Source organism: Pleurodeles waltl, chromosome 3_1 (genome assembly GCF_031143425.1).
Source record: "Pleurodeles waltl isolate 20211129_DDA chromosome 3_1, aPleWal1.hap1.20221129, whole genome shotgun sequence".
Taxonomy (NCBI): domain Eukaryota; kingdom Metazoa; phylum Chordata; class Amphibia; order Caudata; family Salamandridae; genus Pleurodeles; species Pleurodeles waltl.
The window spans coordinates 328,683,014-328,703,465 of NC_090440.1; positions in this window are offsets into that span (position 1 = coordinate 328,683,014).

Consider the following 20,452-nt stretch of genomic DNA (forward strand, 5'->3'; position numbering starts at 1 on the left):
AGGGTCATGAGGCTGATGCAGAAACTGGCCAGGATTAGGGCAGGGTTGGAGGCTTAGAGCTGTCAAGTGCACCTACAGGCAGGCAAGACCACAGCAGGTCCGATGGGTCCTCCACCAAAGTTTAAAATTGCCTCCTTTGGACCTGTTCTACAGGCTGCCGTTTTGACCTCAAGCTGGAGTCGATGCAGGAGATTACAGCTGCTCTTAAAGCTTCAGTCCGGGTGCAGTGCGGGCAACAAATGCCAACTGCTACCTATACCCAGCCATGTGACCCAGGAACAGGCTGCAGATGCCAGATTTTCAAAATTGCAACTTAAAATCAGACTTTAACATTGAAAGGGAATTTTAATTGCAGTGTCTAACACACTAAACATGAAATGTTCACCTAATGCCAATCAATGGTTGGCACTTATTGACTGTGATAAGGTAAACCAATGTTCTCCTATGGGAGAGGTAGGCCTTGCAATAGTAAAAACGTGAAATTAAGAGTTTTTCACATGTCCAGTTTGTTTAAATACACAGCACATTGCCCTATGAGCTCTTTAGGGCATACTGTAGGAATGATGTATATGTATTAAAAAGAAAAGTTTCAATCTGGTTTAGACCTGCATTCACAAGTTGCAATGGCAAACGCAAGACATGTTTTAAAAAGGCTGCTGAAGGGGATGGCATAACCAGTGCTACAGGCCCAGTACTAGCATATGTGACTTAGTGGGTCATTATGACCCTGGCGGACTGCGGTAATTTAGGGAAAGGTACTGCCAACAGACTGGCAGTACCTTTTCCCAAAATATGACATTGGTTCAAGCCAAACCTCCAATGTACCGCTCCGTCTACCAGGGTGGTAACAGCCGCCGGGCTGGATACTTCGGCCATCACAATCCCACCCTCGAAATCCATGGCGGTAGGCACTCTCAGTGCCAGGGAATTCCTTCCCTGACACCGATAGGGGTCTCTCATACCCCCCTCCACCTCCCCAGAGTCCTCCACCCTCCCCCTCCCAACCCCCTGACATCCACACACGCGCACACAATACACTCTCATACACACACGCATACCCACATCCACCCACTCATGCACACACACATACCCACACACTGCAACACACACTAACATACATTGTGGCACACAAGCATTCACAACACACAACAGACATGTACACTCACATTCAGTCATACATGCACGCATTCCACGTGACTCACGCCCGCATGTACGCACACAAAAACAGAAACACTGCCCCTCACAGTCACACACACCTCCACACATGCATACAACACCCCATAACCCCCACTCCTGTTGGAGAACTCGACTTACCTGCTTACAGGGGGTCCTCTGGCAGGAGACAGAAGGCGGCGCTGCTGCCAGCAGCAGCATCCGCCAGCAAAACACTGCCAGGCCGTATCATGGAACATGGCCGCAGCGCAACCTTACCACCGCCATGACCATAGACGGAATTCTGCCAGATTTTTGGCGGTATTCCGTCTACGGTCATAATGGGGTTGGTGGCTGGAAGCCATGGCAACGATATGTTTCCGACCATCACCGTGGCGGTAGGTGGCATTTGCCGCCAATGTCATAATGAGGGCCTTAGTACCACTTTACCAGGGACTTACAAGTAAATTATATGTGCCAATTGGATATAAAGTCAATGTTACTAAGTTGAAAGGAGAGAGCACAAGCACTCAAGCACAGGTTAGCAGCGGTAAAGAACCCTAAAGGCCATCAATAACGGGTTCACAAAACAGGAGGGTGAAGGCAAAAAGTTTAGGGATGGCAAGCAACACTTGGGGTAATGCTGTGAGGATTTAGGGGGTCATTACGACTGGGGAGGTCGGTGTAACAGGCTGGCGGTACATACCTCCAATATTATGACATTGGCAGTTTGGCCAAATTTGGAATTTTGACCCCACCCACTGCCATGGTTTCCATGGCTTCTGTACCGCCACTGAAACCATGGCGGTAGGCACTATCAGTGCCAGGTCTCCCCAGCCCCCCCTCCCCAGAATCCTCCCCCACCCTCCCACTCCCAACCCCCCATATACACACATACATGCACATATACACACACACACAATCACCCATGCATACATATATTCATACACACTCACACCAACACTCACAGATACATCCAGGCACACATGCACTCACATGCACATACACACACACCCACTCATGCACCCACGCATTACACACGCATGCACACATTCAAACAAAGTCACACACATCCCCACACACACACCCCTCTCTCCTGTCGGAGAACACAACTTACCTGCTTGCAGCGGGTCCTCCGGCACGAAACAGGACGTGGCACTGCTGCCAGCAGCAGCGTTCACCAGCAAAACATCGGAATACCGAACATGATACAGAAGGCAGTGTTTTTCTGGCGTGGCGCTGCTGCTGGCAGCAGCGCCACCTTACCGCCGTCCGCTGCCATAACCGTAGCTGGAATTCTGCCAGCCTTCTGGCGGAATTCCGGTTACAGTCATAATTCCATGGACGGTCGGTAGCCAAGGTGATAGCTTGTTGGCGGCCGTCACATTGGTGGTAGGCGGCATTTGCCGCCAGTGTCATAATGAGGCCCTTAGTGTCACGGAGGTGCAGTGTCCTTAGAATGTAATATATAATAGCAGTGATGGCTGATGGATTTTAAAAGTGGTATGATCTGAAAGAGGTGTGCCATCATTCTCCCTTTGCAAGAAAGATATGAAAAAATAATTATAATTGAAATGGCTGATTTCACAGCATAAATAGTATTAAACATTTTGCAAAAAACGTAGCCAAATTATGTATTTTATAGCAGAAATGTCAGGAAAATATGAAAAGCAAAAAAACAGAACCGGCATAATACTTAATTCCCCTGATTAGTTTGATAGATGCATTTCTCTGAACACACTAAAAAGAGCCCCATTACAGAGGGCCCACCTATAAAGAGCTCCGTGAGTAAACTGTTACTTCACAAAAGGACTGCCTGGTGTAATCCATTGTCTCTCTGAAGGGATATTAGAGGTCAATAAAAAGGTCACATAGGTAGCTCATTAGGCTAACATGTTTCAGTGCAGCGGTGTGGGCAAGGTCAAACTCTCCAACTCTCCAACTCCATTTGCGGGTGGCTCAGCCTATCGTTCTTCTGCAGTGGATTCGTAAGGTTCTTTAAATTGGATAATTATGATATAATGGGGGGAAAGAGAAAAAACACAAATGTTGCTTGAATGTTGATTTACCTTAAAGAAATGAAAGACAAGAGACGATTGGCAAAACAGGAACAGTTGGTTAAATTAAATGGAACTGCCGGGAGAGCAGTACAGAGCTGGGGCCTGATGACTATCTCAAAGCACATTTGTTCTGAGCATCCTTATATACATTTCTTGAAGGGTCATAAAACAATTCTATGCATTCTTCTGGTAAAGGAATCCGGCCCTATTTATGAAGTCATAAATCCGACCATCTGATAAAGTACGCAGGTGGTCTCGTCCTTGTGTGAACATAAGGTGGGTCATTAGATAACACGTCAAGATGTACGGCATGAGGAGCACGTGATCACTGCTTGTCAAGTGTGTTTGCTGTGTTCTTATTGGCTGAGTGTTCCTAGATATATGTAACAGCTAACTTTTAAGGTGCTTTGGAAACTCGCTCCCCTTTGGCCAAATGTGTTTGATTGGGGGCCAATCTCTTAGGACCATTGTAGTGTTGCTGTCTATCTGAGGAATCAATCTGGGTTCTCCTGTTTCCACATTTTTCTATGGGCTTTGTGTCACCCCACCTGTGATGTGTCAATCAGTTGCTTCAGGCCTAGGTCGCAGGGCTTGCCTGACCAGGTATTTCTGACTTGGGGATGGTGAAGAGGTCACATCGGGTGGATTCAACAACAGTGATACGAGTTTGTTACTATGCGTACACATATCATGGTGTACATTGACATAGTTTTTATCAATATTAACATTCTCCCCTCTAGTTGAATTTTTAAATACATTATCCACCCCATACTTTATGACAGTCACATTATTTGAGGTTTGTCATGTTTCTGATTTGTCTATTACTATTTCCCTAGTTACTTGCATTCTCCCTAATTTGAGCACTGTGTTTTTACAGAAGGAAACAAATAAAACAGTGCAAGAATGAGGATCGGCAGCAACGACATGCACAGTTTGGCCACCCACTGGGGCAGCAAGGAAAAGCAATATAATTACCAGTCCTGCTCAGGGGCACCTCCCTCTATCTTCATGCCAGCTTGCAGACCATGCAGTGCTTGGATGGCAAAAGTTAGTGTCCCCTTGTTTAGGTCATTAACAGGATAAATGTACAACAGGATGCACTGTTCTTGCCACACACCGCACCCTCCATCACAGTCATCAAGTCCAACACATACCGATTTTGTATTGTCATGAGGGTGATGGCTCTTATTACTTCCTTGATAGCATTTAGGTCAAGTTCAGTGCCATTGATCATTTTCAGCATCTCCTGCCTTGGTATTTGCAACCAGTGGGCATTTGCTTTTATCTGTAGGGTAAATAAGGGTGTTGACCCTCCCACATTTACTTGAGCATCAGTGAATAGTCTAAATTCGTCTGGAATGTCCTTGTACTGAACACAGCCAAAATAATCAGCAGTTGTTTTCTCAAGCCGGATGCAATAGAGTTGTTTTCTTCTGTAGTGGATGTTGGAACAACTTGGATAGGTTTTCTCCATGGATGACCAGGGTCAGAGTGTGTATGGTCACAAGGAAACAGAGGCCCCACCATCTGGGGATGAGCTGACAGTAGGCAAACTATCCACACTGCCAGTAGAAATCCATCAGCATGATGGTCTCCAAGTGCATGTCTGGTATGTGCAGTATTGCTTCACAATTCTCATCTGTGCCGAGATGCATCCTCCCTTTGCCTCTAAAACACAAGGAATACAGTGTAAGTTTAGGGGTTTCTCCTCCCCTTTCAACCACGTTTACCTATCTATCCCAGATGTCCTGTCCTGGGGTGTCTATGATTGTATTCAGTCCTCCCCTTTGAGACTAATTGTTCTGTGTATCATTGAGGTGAATGGCCCTGTGCAGGAACTTTATGTCTAGGGTCCATTTGTTATTAAAGAAGACTGCCTCAGAAATGCTAACGGCCACCCTGGGACCACAGATGGAGGTGAGTAAGGATGAGATTGTGCACTAATGCATTGGTTTTGCTACCTCTAAGTACCTCACATAGGGTTGGGATGTTCATTTACAGAATCCCTTTCCCTCCTTGCACCTCCTCTCTATTGGACCCAGGATCTTTTGGGTCTGCCGCCCGGGCAGGGATCAAAGACTTCTACCCGGCAACACACTACTCTTGCTACTTAGGAGAGACATGATCTGATGAGCAGTCTTTGGACGTTTGGAAGCCTTTTGGGGAGAGGAGGAGGCAGAGCACTTCTTACCATGGGAGTAAAGTGCATGGCCAGGACTCGTCAAGATTTACCCTGATGCGGGGAACAAACAGGGATAGATGATTGCCCTGGTGAATTTCCATACTGAATTGGGGCCATGTTGTTGTTTCATAATCTTTTTCCCAAGTATGCAGGAAACCTGGCTACCGGGACTGGAACATCGCTTTGTTTTGGAACTCAAAGGGGGCCTCCATTGGCCTGGAGGCTACCAGTTTTAGAGGCACTGCAGTTGGGAATACACACCATGAGGGAACTTTGGTCCCAGGCTAGGTGTCCTTGAATGGGTAATGTTTGATTTGGTTATTAGAACCCATCCCATTTGGACTTGGACAAGGGAACACGGGTACTTGCTTTTATGCACTAGCTGGCGGGGCCACACTGCCCCATTGTCAGACTGCCCTTCCCCTGGGACACAGCAAGCCAAACCCACCCAGGGGAACCAGCAGCAGAGTGGGCCTAGGTTTCTGCAGGCACCCGAATGATGGACACTAGCATGGATTCCCGATCAACAAAATATACAGCAGCCCTGAGCTTTTTCTGAAATTAAAGGTATGGGTTTTTTCCTAATGTTGTCACTGATCTTTATTTTTAAATGAGTTTTGAAGTGGGTTAGAGGTGAATGTAAAGTTATGGGGGTTTCAGACTACCTGCCTATTTGGATTTGATAAAGGCATTGCCCTCCCAGACAGTCACCCTCTCAGTATTGGTTGTGGCCCTGGTCCTTGCTAAGCGGGGTTCCCTCTCTGTTTTTGCTGTTTCCATGTGTTTGGCCAACCACCTGGTCCCTGCCTTAGTGGTGTGGTGGGTGGCTTATTTCCCTATGGCTGAATGTAGGATGCATTTGGGTTGACCTTGGCTTGGTTTTGTGGATGCGCATTTTGCGGGGACTAGTCTAGGCTTTTCACTCTTTGCTCATGATACACCTTTAGGTGGCATCAGTCTACCATGTAGCCCATTCCTTGGCAATTATTAGAAGTCTCTGAGGTCTGGCTGCTGCCAGCCTCCCTGACTTCTGGTATTAGGACTGGGCAGAAACCCTCTGGGGTTCTGAGGTGGAGCTCTCTTCAAGGCTGGTACCATTTGCTTGAGGGCAGTCTTACTCAGTTTGTGTGGACCTAGCTTAGCAGAGCTTCTCCGGGCTTGCTCCTGCTTTTGGACTTTCCAAGTAGGCCACTGCATTAGGAGCATGGGTGGTGGTCTGCCCACCCCAGGCCCCAGGACTCTCCTCATGTGGTCGGTGGGGGCACCTCCTTGGGGTCTGTTCCATCTGCCAGGCGTGGCGATTCCCCTACAATGGTCACTCGTTTGGGTACCGGATTTGGTAACAGATAGGGGGCTTCAAGCATGGGGACCGGACTGCATAGCATCGGGCCAGTTAATCTGCTTCACTTCCTCATTCATGGAGATGCCAGAGTGGGGACAGAGGCTGGACTCGATAACCCCGGAGTGCAGATAGTCTGCTTGCTACCACCAATGTCCCTTTGTGCCTTGGGCTGCCTCCCCTTTTAGCCTTGGGGACTCGGTAGGAAGTTGTCCATGCCATGGCCTTGGATCTTTTGCTCCTTGCGTACCGAATTGGTTATCCTTTTGGTGGTCCCTACTAAAAGGTGGCATCCACAACATGCCCATTGCCGAGCTAATTCTCAGAGTTTGAAGAAGCTCTACATATGTTCCAGCATGAAGGGGGTTCAGCTGGCTGGGATCACCATGGCTGGTGTCCATGTGATATGGGAGTGCCCCACTACAGTTTGTGCTCTTGAAAGGGTAATCCGGGGGAAGAGCTGGCTATAATCCCATTCTTGTCAATCTAGATAGACATTTTTAGCTTGGTCATTAGGTCCTGTCTTTATATATTAGTCAGGGATAAGGGAAAATGTGGCAACTGTTCCCTCATCCTACTCCCTCCTATCTCCAGCTTGAGGCGTTCTGTGAAGCTGACCGTAGCCACCATACCCAAGACCCCTTGTATGATAACAGTATTTTTTGTCAAGCGGACTGTTCCTCCTCCTAGGCATAACCTTGTCACTCCTGTTCCAACCAAAAAGTTGCATTCAAAATTCCCTGTTGCCTTTGCTAGTCCATCCAATGAGCGGAAATGCATTTCTCTGTGCCACTAGGGTTTGATGGACTGAACACGATAGATGGGGGGTTCGAGCTTGGGGAAACCCTAGTGCCAACCTGTGATGGGGCTGGAATAATCTGGGCCTGCTGGTATGGCGCCCCCAGCCCTTGATCCAGTGGCTCACTGCCCAGGGGTGTGCCCTTTAGGCCCATAACCGGCAGATTGGTGTAACCTGGTGAAGGAATGGCTGGGATGGCAGGCACTAGAGCAAGCATCTCTGTGCCCATGTATTGTGGGGTAAGTTCAGAAACCTTGCTTGAAGGTTCTGGGTGGTAGGTTGGGGCCACCTTGAAGATGGCTCATAGTTCTAGCAGTGCCTCTCTTTTACTCTTTTTACACCCTACAAATTTGGTCTGACGGTGTGTCCTTGTGTGTTTTATTATGTTGATGTTGAAGGTTCCCCCCTCTGGCCAAGAGAATAAGTGTGCTTTAAGATGTTGCTGTCATCAGTGGCAAAATTTATCCTGCTTTTTAGCCTGCGTGGGGAATCTAGTTTACCTTTTTAGGGAACTGATATAGTTCTAACTTTCTTGAGTTTTAAATCATTTTAACTTTTATTAGCTACGAGCTCAACTTTAGAAAGAGATGCATCAAACAGCCTTTTCACAATACATAAAGCAATGAATCTGAAAGTGCCACAGCTCTCGCCAAGCGAAGGCAAACTGCAATCTCCCAAGGGTGGTCATTTCAGGAGATAGCAAGAGCCATCCCTGGTGGATGGCGGTCCCCAGGGTCATTATTGGTTCCAGAAGAGTGTGCTGCATTGACCTCTCCTTTAATTTGCATGGGCTGGCCCCAGGAAAGAAGTGGTCTGTGGGGCCGTGGTGCCATGCATTGCCTGGGAAAGCGGGTGCCTGTCCCCTTCCCTGTTTAAATTATGTTTCTAAGTGTTGATTCCTGAGGTCCGGGGGGGTCCACGTGGCCCCCCGCCAGGATATTTAATTTAGCCCCGGGGAGGTGGTGGTCCTTGGGGGATGTCATAGACCTAGGAGGAGGGTCTGTGTGCCACCCCCCATTGTTGATGTAAAGCCCCAGGAGGTGGTGGTCCCCTGGGCTCATATGAACCAAATGGAGGATTTTGTTGCAATCCTCCTCCAATATTTCAATAAATCTCTGGGATGTCATGGTCCCAAAAGTGCCCTAAGAGTGTGGCCACATAAGTACCTTGCTTTTTTTGATCTTACCACATGCCCCCGGGACGTGGGCCACCCGGGGGCTAAATTGTTACAAAGGGCAGAAGACCGGGCCTGATTTTTGTTTTTTTAATTTTTACTGAATTCACAATTTTCGGTGAATTATTTTTAAAAAATGCTTTTTTGCCCTGGTGGGGTCACAGGGAGACCCAACGCTAGTCCAATTTATTTTTTATCTTTTTCTTTGGGACTCGGCTGAGTCAAAATTCATCACCATAGGGCCTATCACTGCTCTTCATCTTTCTCATGCCAGCAAGTCGATAACCCCTGTTCAACTGCAAGAAAGAGTTTTTCCACCCTCACGGGAGGTCAGGCAGTTGACGTCCACTCCTGACTGAAATCTCAGAAAATTCCCCTCGCTGCTGCCCAGGGACACCTTTTATAGGTTAAATAATCATGGGAAAAAGGCTTCTAAAAGGCCCTTCCCTCTCAGATGTGAATTATTCAAAAAGGCTGGCTTGTTTAGGTAAACCTTGACAGGAATGTGTTGAAAGGTGGTCACAGTTTCGAGACACGCCTTTCAAGGTCAATCTGTTTACTGCACTAAAGAAAAACACCAAAATATGCGCTTCCTTATCATGCTATTGTGTTTGGTGAGAGAAAAGACTAAAAACACAAACTTATTTTACCATGTGGAAAAACACAGCTCATCTGCAATGTCTCAACTGCAATGTCTAACACACGATAAAGCCAATAGGCAGCTAAACTGGATAGAAAATGTACTGTCTAACGCCATGATAAAGCCAATAGACAGCTAAACTGAACACAAAATGTAATCTGCAGCTGGTGAACATTGAACAACTAATATGCACAGTGGTGAAACCCAAAGTCAGTGGTCAAACATATTTATTTTCACTACAACAGTTCACACCAAAACTTTCAAGACAGCAGCTGCATTGGCTGTTGTACTCATTTTGAAAAATTCTTGAAGATTTGTCAAACGGCACCAAAGTTATTGGCAAAACAAAAAATGCTTTCCCAATGGTTAGAGGATCGTTATAGTTAGGAATTATAATTTTAAAAAACCTTAGAAACTCACAAAAAAGTTACAGGCACGCTATAGTTAGGTTCAAAGTTCAAGCACAGTTTTCTCATCAATAAGTTTACTGCAAATGTTACAGTGGTATTATTGATGGCATAAAAGATGTCATGAGGGATATAATATCTGGTGCAATTAGCAGTGCAAGGTGAGGGTGTGCGCTGTAGTTACCTTAGGGCACGAGTTATAGTTACTCAAAATAACTTTAACTATTATAGCTGAATTTCTATGGTTTTGTGCATGTAAAATCTTAACCTAACACTAACGTCCCTGTGATCTTTTAGTTTTTTAGTGAATTTCTAAACCTTTTTTTTTATAACTATAACGCCCCTTCACAATGCACAGTGGGAGGGGGGAGTTGGACTAAGGGCCTGGCTTGGCATTGTGCTGTCCGCACCCAAGATTGCTGCTCCTTCCCCCCCTCCTCCTTGTCATCCATTGTCCAAGTCTGTGCCCCTGCCCCCTCATTAAAGCCCTGTGTGGCCGTTGTTCTGCTACTGCCCTGCCCACCTGTCCTGAACAGTTAGCTTGCTGCCTCATCCACATCCTCCCTACCCTCTGTTGTCTGAGCCTATGCATCAACCCCTTCCCTCCTGCACTGCATGGTTCGATGTACTGCCACTGCCCTCCATTTAGCTTGATATTCCTGCCCCCTCCTCCTGCCATCCATTGCCCAATTCTCTGCCCCATCATTGCCCTCCTACTTAGCCTCTGTGCTTAGCTTGCTACCCCTACCCAACTTCTCCCTGATCCCCTCTGATGTCCATGGGCCTGCCACTGCCCATCCTATCTACTCTGAGTGCTCTGTTGGACTGCCTCTAACACCTCCTGCTTGCCATGCATGGTCTTCCGTGCTCCCACAGCCCCTCTTACCTACTCTGTGTGGTCACCTTGCTGCCCTTGCCACCCTCCCACCTTCCCTCTGTTGTCTGTGTGTATGCCATTACAGTCTCACCCTTGCCCTCCATGGTGCGTTGTGCTTCCAGTGCCCATACCTCTGGCCCTTCATGGTCAGCTTGCTTCTCATGCCCTGCCTCTTTGCCCACTACCCTTCATTTCCCATGTGCAGGCCACTATCCCCTCCCTTCTACTTTGTCTGGTCCGTTGTGCCCCTGCACCCTCCCACCTGCCCTTCATGGTCCATTACGCTGCAATTATTCTCCAGTCTGTCTGGTATGGTCAGCTACCTTCCCTTGCCTCTTTCCCCTGTGCTCTCTGTTGTCCATGTGCATGGCGCTGTCCTCTCCCCATTGCTTTTCATGGTCTGTTGTGCTGCACTGCTGTCCAGCTTGCCTTGTGTGGTGTATTGTGCTGCTGCAACCCCTGAACATGTGCTAGCACCGGTGTCATAATAAAAAGTATTAATGAGTGTTTATGTATTTTGAATAATACGTTTATGTAGAAAACATGATAATGTAGAAAAATAATGCACACATTTGAAGGTGTGATTACGAAGAAAGGCCACCAATGTTAACAAAATGTACTAATTAATGATTTAATAATAGGAAATGTTGAATATATGTTAGACTAATGCAGTAATATGTCAAAATAAAGGTTATGCAGTATGTTTTAGCCTAATTAATTGTAGGCCTTAACTTAGCGAGTGTCTTGGCCTACTTGCCAGGCCTCATGTCAAAGCTGTATTTCTTAGCGTTTAATAAAATAGCTGACCAAGGAAGTTAAACTGTGAATCTCTATTGTATTGTTTAAATGTGCTCATAACGAAAGGTTTTCGTGTGAACCGACTGCTAGGAGATGATGTTCCTGCTAACACAACATTTTATATGTAATGTGTGTGAAATTAATTTCTCCAGGACAAGAACAATGAAGATACTGAATAGAGTAGAACCTGCAACAATATTGTTACCTGACAAGAAGGATGATGAGGACATTGCGAGACGAACAATCAACGAGATGTGAACGGAGTAATATTAGAATTCATAGGTTTGGGATTTTTGTTTTATTGAACAGAGTGTGAATATACAATTAACTGTCCAAAAGGGATTTGGGGGGTAGTTTAGGTAACTTTGACTTAACAACACTGCACAAAGAGAATACAACCCATTGCCCATTTTTCTTCCTGACCGAGAGGTTACTACTTTATTGTTGCGTCAAGACAAGAGACGTGCTTAACTTTAATGCTTAAAGACATTGCCCTTTTTAAATTCTGATGCTGAATTCTGATGCCTTGCTGATTGACTGATGTCCTGTGGATGAAGACTGATTCTGTTTTGCAGATCCACTCTGAGGATAGGTATATCCAAATTGTGATTATTATGCATATTTGCTTTTTCTTTCTAGGTACCAACTGTGCTGTTTGGATAGAGCTATAGTTAGATGTTTTTCCAAATTGGAATCACTAAATTGTTTTGCATGAAGCCCAACATGCTGATGCTAATCTGAATGTTAGTTAAGGATTCTCACCAATGAATTATGATAACAGGGACTAATGTTTGGTGAAATTCTCTGCTAAACTTCATGTATGTTATCACTTTGACCCAGTTGACTTTATTACTGATTTGCACCATAACCTTAGACTGTATCAATGTACAAGCTTTGATTAGATTACGTTTCTTCCCCCACTTTGGACAGCCAGTATTGTTTCTATATGTGTTTCATTTGATTTTGAGATTACTCCACATGACCTTAGCATTGTTAATATAGGGAAATAAACATTCTAAACTTTTACTGAAGGTGTGGTTATTCATGACTGAAAGGTCATGGTGCGAGATAATTACTGACTCCATTGATTAGTTATGTTATTAATTACTAATGATTATTGATTAATGTGTATTGATTGTTGATTATGTCTTGAACTATGGTAAGAATTTCTTAATTGCAAGTCAAAAGGTTCATCGACCTATTCACGTCCCCTTGTAAGTTTACTTATTAAGGTCAGATACACTAACAGACATGGTAGCAGACTGATGGTTCGTCTCCTTAAGAGCTTGCCATAGACTTCCGGTACAAAGTGACAGGTGTTAACGGACATGGTAAGAGAGGTAATGGTTCGTCTCCTTAAGAGCTTACCATAGACGTCTAAAATAGAATAATAGACCAACAGACGTGGTAGCAGTTTGATGAGTTGGTCCTTTTGAGAGTTCATTATTATTGAAATTTGGATTTAGTTTTTCAATGATAATAATTGGAGAGAAAATGATGTTCCCTTAAGTCCATAAATGACTTTCCCAGATCCTTCTAATGGTTGTTTGAGGATGTTCCCGGCATTCCAGTGATAGAGTGAGTGAAATAGGTTGCGTTTGCACAGTTGATGCAAATTGCAGGTGAATTGTGAGGTTTGCGAGGATTTTTAGGGAGTTTGCCTACTCCAAATGAAGTTTTAGTAGGAGTGTGCATACTCTGTAGTGTGAGAGTAGGGAAGTCGTCGAACTTCATATGAATGTGGTGCTTTGTGCTAAAAAAATGTCCACGTGGTTGTTCATGTACAGACCCTGCATGGTCTAAGACTCCGGAGTATATTGAAAAAGTGTATGAGACAATTGGTTTTATGTTGTAATTTGTCTGGTTTACTAGGTTGATCGGGCGCGGTCGACAAGTCAGTGTGTGATTTAAAGTGCGTGAAAGAAAATTTTGACTGAGATTTGGTGAGTCCTATGTGCACCAGGACAGACCCATTGATCAGTCGAGAGTAAAATTTGAAGGTTGAATTTTGCTTGCGAATCTGGGAGACTGAGAAAGAAGTGAAAAATCCGTAAGGTTTCTGAAGCGATTGGGTTACCTTTCCTTTAGTAAACCAGAATATTTATTTTTGGTTGTTGATTAGTGCTTGCGATTTTTGCATTAGTTTGTGTGAATTGGAGTGAAGGAAGACAAGCCGTAAGACTTTGTCAGGCGCAGTACGTGTGAGTGAGACGTCATTGGAGCCGCGCTGGGATAGGTTGGTTAGTGAGAGGAGTTGAGCACGAAATGGCAGCCGTCTGTGAGACAGTTGGTTGGGAACATAGGTGAAAGAAATCTCGGGATTAAAAGTCACTTCCTGATTTGATTTGATTTTGAATAACTAAAAGGTTGAAAAGATGACGTTTTTCAAATCGTTAAAAAGTGTCATTAGGGGAGATGTGTATATTACATCGAATGTAGGCGAGGCTACACCGCTAAAAGGTACACCAGCTTACATTGTAATGGAAGAGAAGGGTGTCGCGCCATGTCTTTGGCTAAAGCAACGGTGCAAATTGACAGAGAAAGATGGGAACTCAGCATTTCCTACAAATGGGATATTCAATTTGAGGGTTTTGGAGCATTTATGGATGGTTCTATATGAATCGAAGCCCCTTCCGAGACCAGCACAGTTTCAGGCCTTAGCGATTTGAGAGCTAGTAGCCAGACAGCAACAGCAAGTGAAATTTGAGAGGAGGATGAGAAAGGCAGAAAGGACTCTAGGGGAGGCTAGATGGCACTGTGTTCAGAAAGCATGGAGAATGGTGACTTTGCAAGGGGTCAAGTTGTTTCCAGCTATTACGCAGGAAAATGAGAAGGAGGGAAAGAAAGCTTCTAGGAAAACTAGGCAAAGTCCATCTGAGAGTAAGGAGGCTAGAAAGTCTTTATCAGTGGAGGAGGACTCGGACTATGAGGAGTTTACTACACAGTTATTGAGAGATCTACCACCACCATACACGGTGCATGAGAGTAGCCCAAGTACCAGTGTTGATCCGACAGCCCCAATACAAGTTTATGGGACAGTGAGTCCAGTGTAGGTTAATGCTAACTTGACACAGAATGCGGTGCAAAGTGTTCCTAATGTGCCTACCACTCCTCTAGCGCAGACCCAGATGCAACCGCCACAGGTTCAGAAAATTTATCATGATGTGCTCATAAAGGGAACGACTTTGAACTTAGTGGTGGCAATGTAGCAGGTCTTCCCGAGACTGATATTGGTTCAGACTGAGCCAACTTCGATTTTATTTCCCCAAGTACAGCTGCAGGTAATGCCAAGATTTACGGCAGTGACAGGAACGCAGTCAATTGTGACTCCGATGATGAATCAGAATATGGGAGTTACACTCCCACAGTACATAGGAGCCAGAGCAGCCCTGGATGCTATATTGCTACCTATTACTGTTGGTCCAGCCGGTACCATTATTTGCACAGAAGAAGCAGACTGTAGTTGAACAGGGAGCAATGTCCCAGAACCTAATGAGAGGAGGACATAATGAACATGGTAGATAGTTTGTCCTGTGGTCAGACCTTTGACAGATCAAGATCATTGCTAGACCTTTGTCCATTTGTAGCACTTCCAGATACTGTGGCAGGGCTAAACGTTGGTCAGAATTTTTAATTATTGACACCGCAGACTCCAAATGCAGTTGCACAGCAGGTGCCACCTGTCCAAGCAAGTAACATTTTGTTACAAGGACTGACAGCTCAGCAATTGACTGTTTGGTTAGACAAGTTGAATACCACACGGAGTACCCCTAAAGGAGAGGAACATTTGAATTATACTAGGCTAGGCATGGAGGTGGGTGAACTCATTGAGGGAACTATGGGGGTGAATAGGTAAGAATCCTACACGGAGGCAGAGTTGAGATACTTGTACCCAAAGATTACGAGAGAAGTGAGCAATGTGCATCAGAGATTAGCAGACTTGGCAGAGAAATATGGCATAGATATAGAGAAAACAAAGCATTTGAAAAGAAGTTACAGATGAGATTTTAGGGCGAATGATTTTGAACACATGAGATCTGCCGGAATGAAGGTACACCTTTAGGAGTGCTCAGACCTGGGGAGCATTAGACAAATGGGAAGGAAGATGGGTAAAGAAAAGAGACAAAAGAAAAAAAAGGATTCTTTGGAGCTGAGTTAAAATGTGCAGCAGGATAAAGATCCAGTAATGATTCTACTAAGGAGAGAGATTCCAGGGGGAAAATGTGTTCATGTCCCTTGGAGCAGAAGCATTTTGTCATTTACAAATAATTATCCAAAATTGGGAGAAAAGCCAGTAGAATGTATCAGCAGACAGACAGATTTGTGAAACTTGCAAAGTGTTTGTGGAAACCTTAAACACATTACTAGAGATAGTGGTTCCAGCTGATCTGTTGATCAAGTATAAGAGGAGTGCAGATTGGCCAACAAGTGAACAGGAAACAGACAAGAATACAGGTGCACCATCTCCTGAAGTGATGAAATATTACTATAAAGTGATTGAGTTTCTGAAATCGAGAATTTCATCCAAGTATATTATATGACAGAGGATTGACAGGACAGCTCAGGAAGCAAAGGAGTCGATACATGCATATTATGTGAAATTGTTGCAGGCATTCAAGCATTACAGTGGTACAGAGACAATTGAGGCAAAAGAAATGCTTCACTTTGTGTTCAGATTTGTGGAAGGATTGGGACCTGAAATAAGCCAGATGATTAAGAGTCATTTGATTTGCTGGCAAGCATAGCCGATTGATGAGGTGTTGCACTATGTGAAATACTGTAGTGATGAGATTGCGTTAAAGCAGAAAAAGTTGAAAGAGTAGGCAATAGTGGTGCAGCTTAAAGCCAATCAAACAAGAGTGCAAGGGAATTTTTGGCAGCAGTTACTGCAGCAACAGCAGGGAAACATGATGTTTAAGCCACAAATGAGAGATAGAGGTCGCGGAGGCAATATGAATCATGGTCCAGATTTGAATACTGTAGTGGTTCAGAATGATGTGCAGGGAATAAAGAAGCTATTGCCATGTCACATTTGAGGAGTCGTGGGAAATTGGAAATGGGAGTGTCCAATGATGGTGCAGGAAGGTGTTGTTCAGCAGAGTAGTTACATCAATTAATTCCAGAATGTGAGAGGACCGAGAGTAAGGGGTCCCAATCCAAATTTTCTGAATAATGTGAATCAAATGCAAAATTTCCACCCCATGCAGGAGGTGTAAGTGCCCCGTTCACAAATGTCACAGTTGCAGCTGATGCAACAGCAGGTTCCCATGGTACCTAGACAGCAAATCCAAATACCTCAAGCCCTGATGGAGCAGCAACGGATGATGCTTTCTCAACAGGTCACAGGTCAGAAGCATAACAGTAACAAAGTGCATCAATTCCCGTTACACAGTGAGAATGGAACAAATGATCAGTGGACGAGTGATAGTTCTGATGAGGAGCCATGTGTGCTTGCAACTTCCTTAGATGTAGATTAAATAGGACCCTATGTGAAGGGAAAGGTTATGGATCACAAGGTTTCATCCTTGGTTGACACAGGAGCTACATGCTCTACAGTGAGAAGTGTAGAAGTTCCAAATTTGCCCCTTTCAGGTAGAATAGTACAAGTTGTGGGAGTAGCAAACCAGTATTTGAAAAACCCAATTACAGATCCAGTTCAAGTTGAGATTGGCAATTTTCAGGGATTGCATAAATTTGTAGTCTACGATTTAAGTCCGGTATTCCTACTGGGAAGAGACTTGTTATATAAAACAAGGTGTTTGATTACATGTTCAAATGATGGAATTGAGATTCAGATGAATAGTGATGATGAAGAGGAACAAGCACCAGAAACAGAATTTGAAACTACAAATGAAGAGTACCCCATGATTGAATTTTTCCCGATGTTCACAGTGAAAGACCTCCATCCTGATTTGCAGAGAACGGTAAAGGAGAAGGTGTGGGATTTGACAGGAAAAGAAGTAGATTTGATAAAGGGAGTGGAGCCAGTTAGAGTTACTGTGAAGCCGAATGCAGTTTTTCCTCAACTTCCACAGTACCATATGCTGCAAGATGTCCTGCTGAAAGTAACCGATAATTGCGGATTTTGTAAAGGAAAGGGGTTCTGAAAGAAGAATTGAGCAGCACATGCAATTCACCGATAATGGGTTTGAAAAAGTCCTGTGGGAAGGTTCAGATTGTTCAGGATTTGAGAAAAATAAATGAGATGGTGGTCAAATATTGCCCCATAGTGGCAAATCCAGCTGTGATAATGTTCCAGATTCCACGTGATGCAGAGCGGTTCACTGTTATTGATTTTTTACAAGCAATCTTTTCCATGCCTCTTCATGAGTATAGCCAATTTCTCTTTTGTTTCAAATTCCTGGATCAAGTCTATTGCTGGTGCAGAATTCTACAAGGGTTTTCAGAGTCACCTTCAATATTCAATTCAATTTTGAAAAATAATTTGGAGTCTTTGGAATTGCCTTTCCAATCAACCTTGGTGCAGTACATTGATGACTTTCTGATTGCGTCCAAAACAGGGGATGAGTGCAAGTACGATACAATTGCCCTGATGAACCATTTATGAAAGAATGGTCACAAAGTGTCTCTTCTGAATTTGCAGTACTGTCAGAACTTAGTGAAATATTTGGGTCACCAGATTGAGAAGGGTTCAAGAAAGATATCCAGAGAAAGGATTACAACAATATTGCAGATAAATCCCCGACTACACAGAGAGATGTCAGGATGTTTTTGAGAATGGTAGGTTATTGTTGCCAATGGATTCCACATTTTTCATTTATTTCAAGACCATTGCAGAAGCTGACTCATAAGGAAGTAACTGATCCCATAGTATTAGACCAGGATGACATGAAAGCGTTCACTAAATTGAGAGAGAGTTTGTGCAGGGCCCCAGCATTGGGTATGCCTGACTACACAGAAACTTTCACGTTATTTTGTCATGAGTGAGATGCATGTTCTTTGTCTGTCTTTACACAGGTCCATGGAGGTGTACACTGCCCAGTAGCATCATTTTCGGCTACTTTGGACCCGTTCGCAGCAGCCTTACCGGGTTGTTTGCGCAGTTGCCGCAGTTGGTCAAAGCCTTACACAGTGTGAGGGCATTGTGATGGGACATCCCCTGATTGTAATGGTCCCTCACTCTATTGAGATTCTACTGACAAGGATGAAAACCCAATATTTGACTGGTGCAAGGCTGACTAAATATGAAACGAGTATTCTAGGGTCACCAAATGTATAATTGAAAAGATGTACAGTGCTGAACCCGGCAACCTTACTTCCGAGTGAAAATGTTGAAATTGAAAAATGAGGAAGATGTCAAGCATGATTGTCTTGAAGTAACTGATTTGTGCACAAAACCGAGACCTGACATTAGAGATTCCCGATTGGAAGAAAATGATCAAATTATCTTTGTCGATGGTTCTTGTCTAAGAGACAATACAGGGACACTGAGAGCAGGAAATGCTGTGTGCACAATTACTGGTACCTTGGAAGCTTCTTGGCTTCAAGGAGTGTATTCTGCTCAAGTAGCCGAACTGGTAGTCCTTACTAGAGTGTGCTATGTCTCTACTCAGTTAAAAGTTACAATCTATATGGATAGCCAGTATGGATTTGGAATAGTTCATGATTTTCTTCAGTTGTGGTCACATAGAGGTTCCCTGACCTCTTCTGGTTCACCAGTGAGAAATGGTGAGAGGACTAAAGAATTGTTACATGTTATTCAAATGCCTGAAAAGGTTGCCGTGGTGTCATTGGGAAATGGATATGCGGATCAAGTCGCAAGGTTTTGCGCATTGAACTGTATATATTGTTCAAAGGCAAGTGGGAACTGTTACCTGAAGAAGACAAACCTTGTACAAGTTATGCATTGAAAATAATTGACACTATGGAAGAACGTTCATGGAGCAAAATGAAATGTGTGCAAAGACAAGATGAATTGTGGGTTTCAGAAGAGGGTCAATTGGTTTTGCCAAATAGCTTGTTGTCTCAAATGGCAAGGTACTATCATGGCCAAGCACATATTGGGAAGGATTCAATGGCTCGTTTGTTCAAACATGATTGGTTCAACCCAAAGTTTAGACAAGTTGCCGAAGCAGTTTGCCATCGATGTGTCATTTTCCAACAACTAAATGCAGGGAAAGGGACAGTAGATAATTTGAGCCTCATTGGAAGAGCCGGTAGGTCCATTCAGCAGAATGCAGATGAATTTTATTGAGATGCCTGTGTGTGGAGGATTGAGTTAAGTGTTGGTGATTGTATGTATCTTTAATCATTGGATTGAAGCCTGCCTTACACAAAGAAATGATAGTCTCACAGTAGCGAAACTACTGCTTAGGGAACTGATATCGTGTTTCGGATTTCCGATCTCTTTAGAATCAGATAGGGGAAGTCACTTCAACAATGAAGTAATTAAATGACTCTCTGCAGCATTGAACATTGAGCTGAAATTGCATTGTAGTTACCGCCCTGAAGCATCAGAACTAGTGGAACAGATGAATGGCACATTGAAGTAAAGAGTTGCAAAGATGTGTGCGTCCACGAATTTGAAATGGCCTGATGCATTGTCTTTAGTATTGATGTCAATGAGAAACACACCTGACAGGAAGACATGATTGTCGCCACATGAAATCCTCATGGGCAGAGCAACGAGGTTACCAACTGTGCCTGGAAATGCATTATAGATGATATGGTGTTGGATTACTGCAAAGGTCTGGCTGATGTGGTTCGCTCTTTTTCTCAGCAGGTGGAAAACAACACACTGCCACTGATCCATGACCCAGGACACAACCTGAGAGCTGGGCACTGGGTTGTGATCTGAAAGCACGTGAGAAAGACGTGTTTGCAGCCTCGTTGGAAGGGACCTTATTAGGTAGTTTTGACAACTACCACAGCTGTGAAGTGTGCTGGAATCCCGAACTGGATTCATGCAAGCCATACAAAGAAGTTGGCGTGTCAACTGGATCATTAAGATGCGTTGTTGAGAGTACCAACAACAGTGAGACAAGTCTCAGGGCCAGAAGGAGA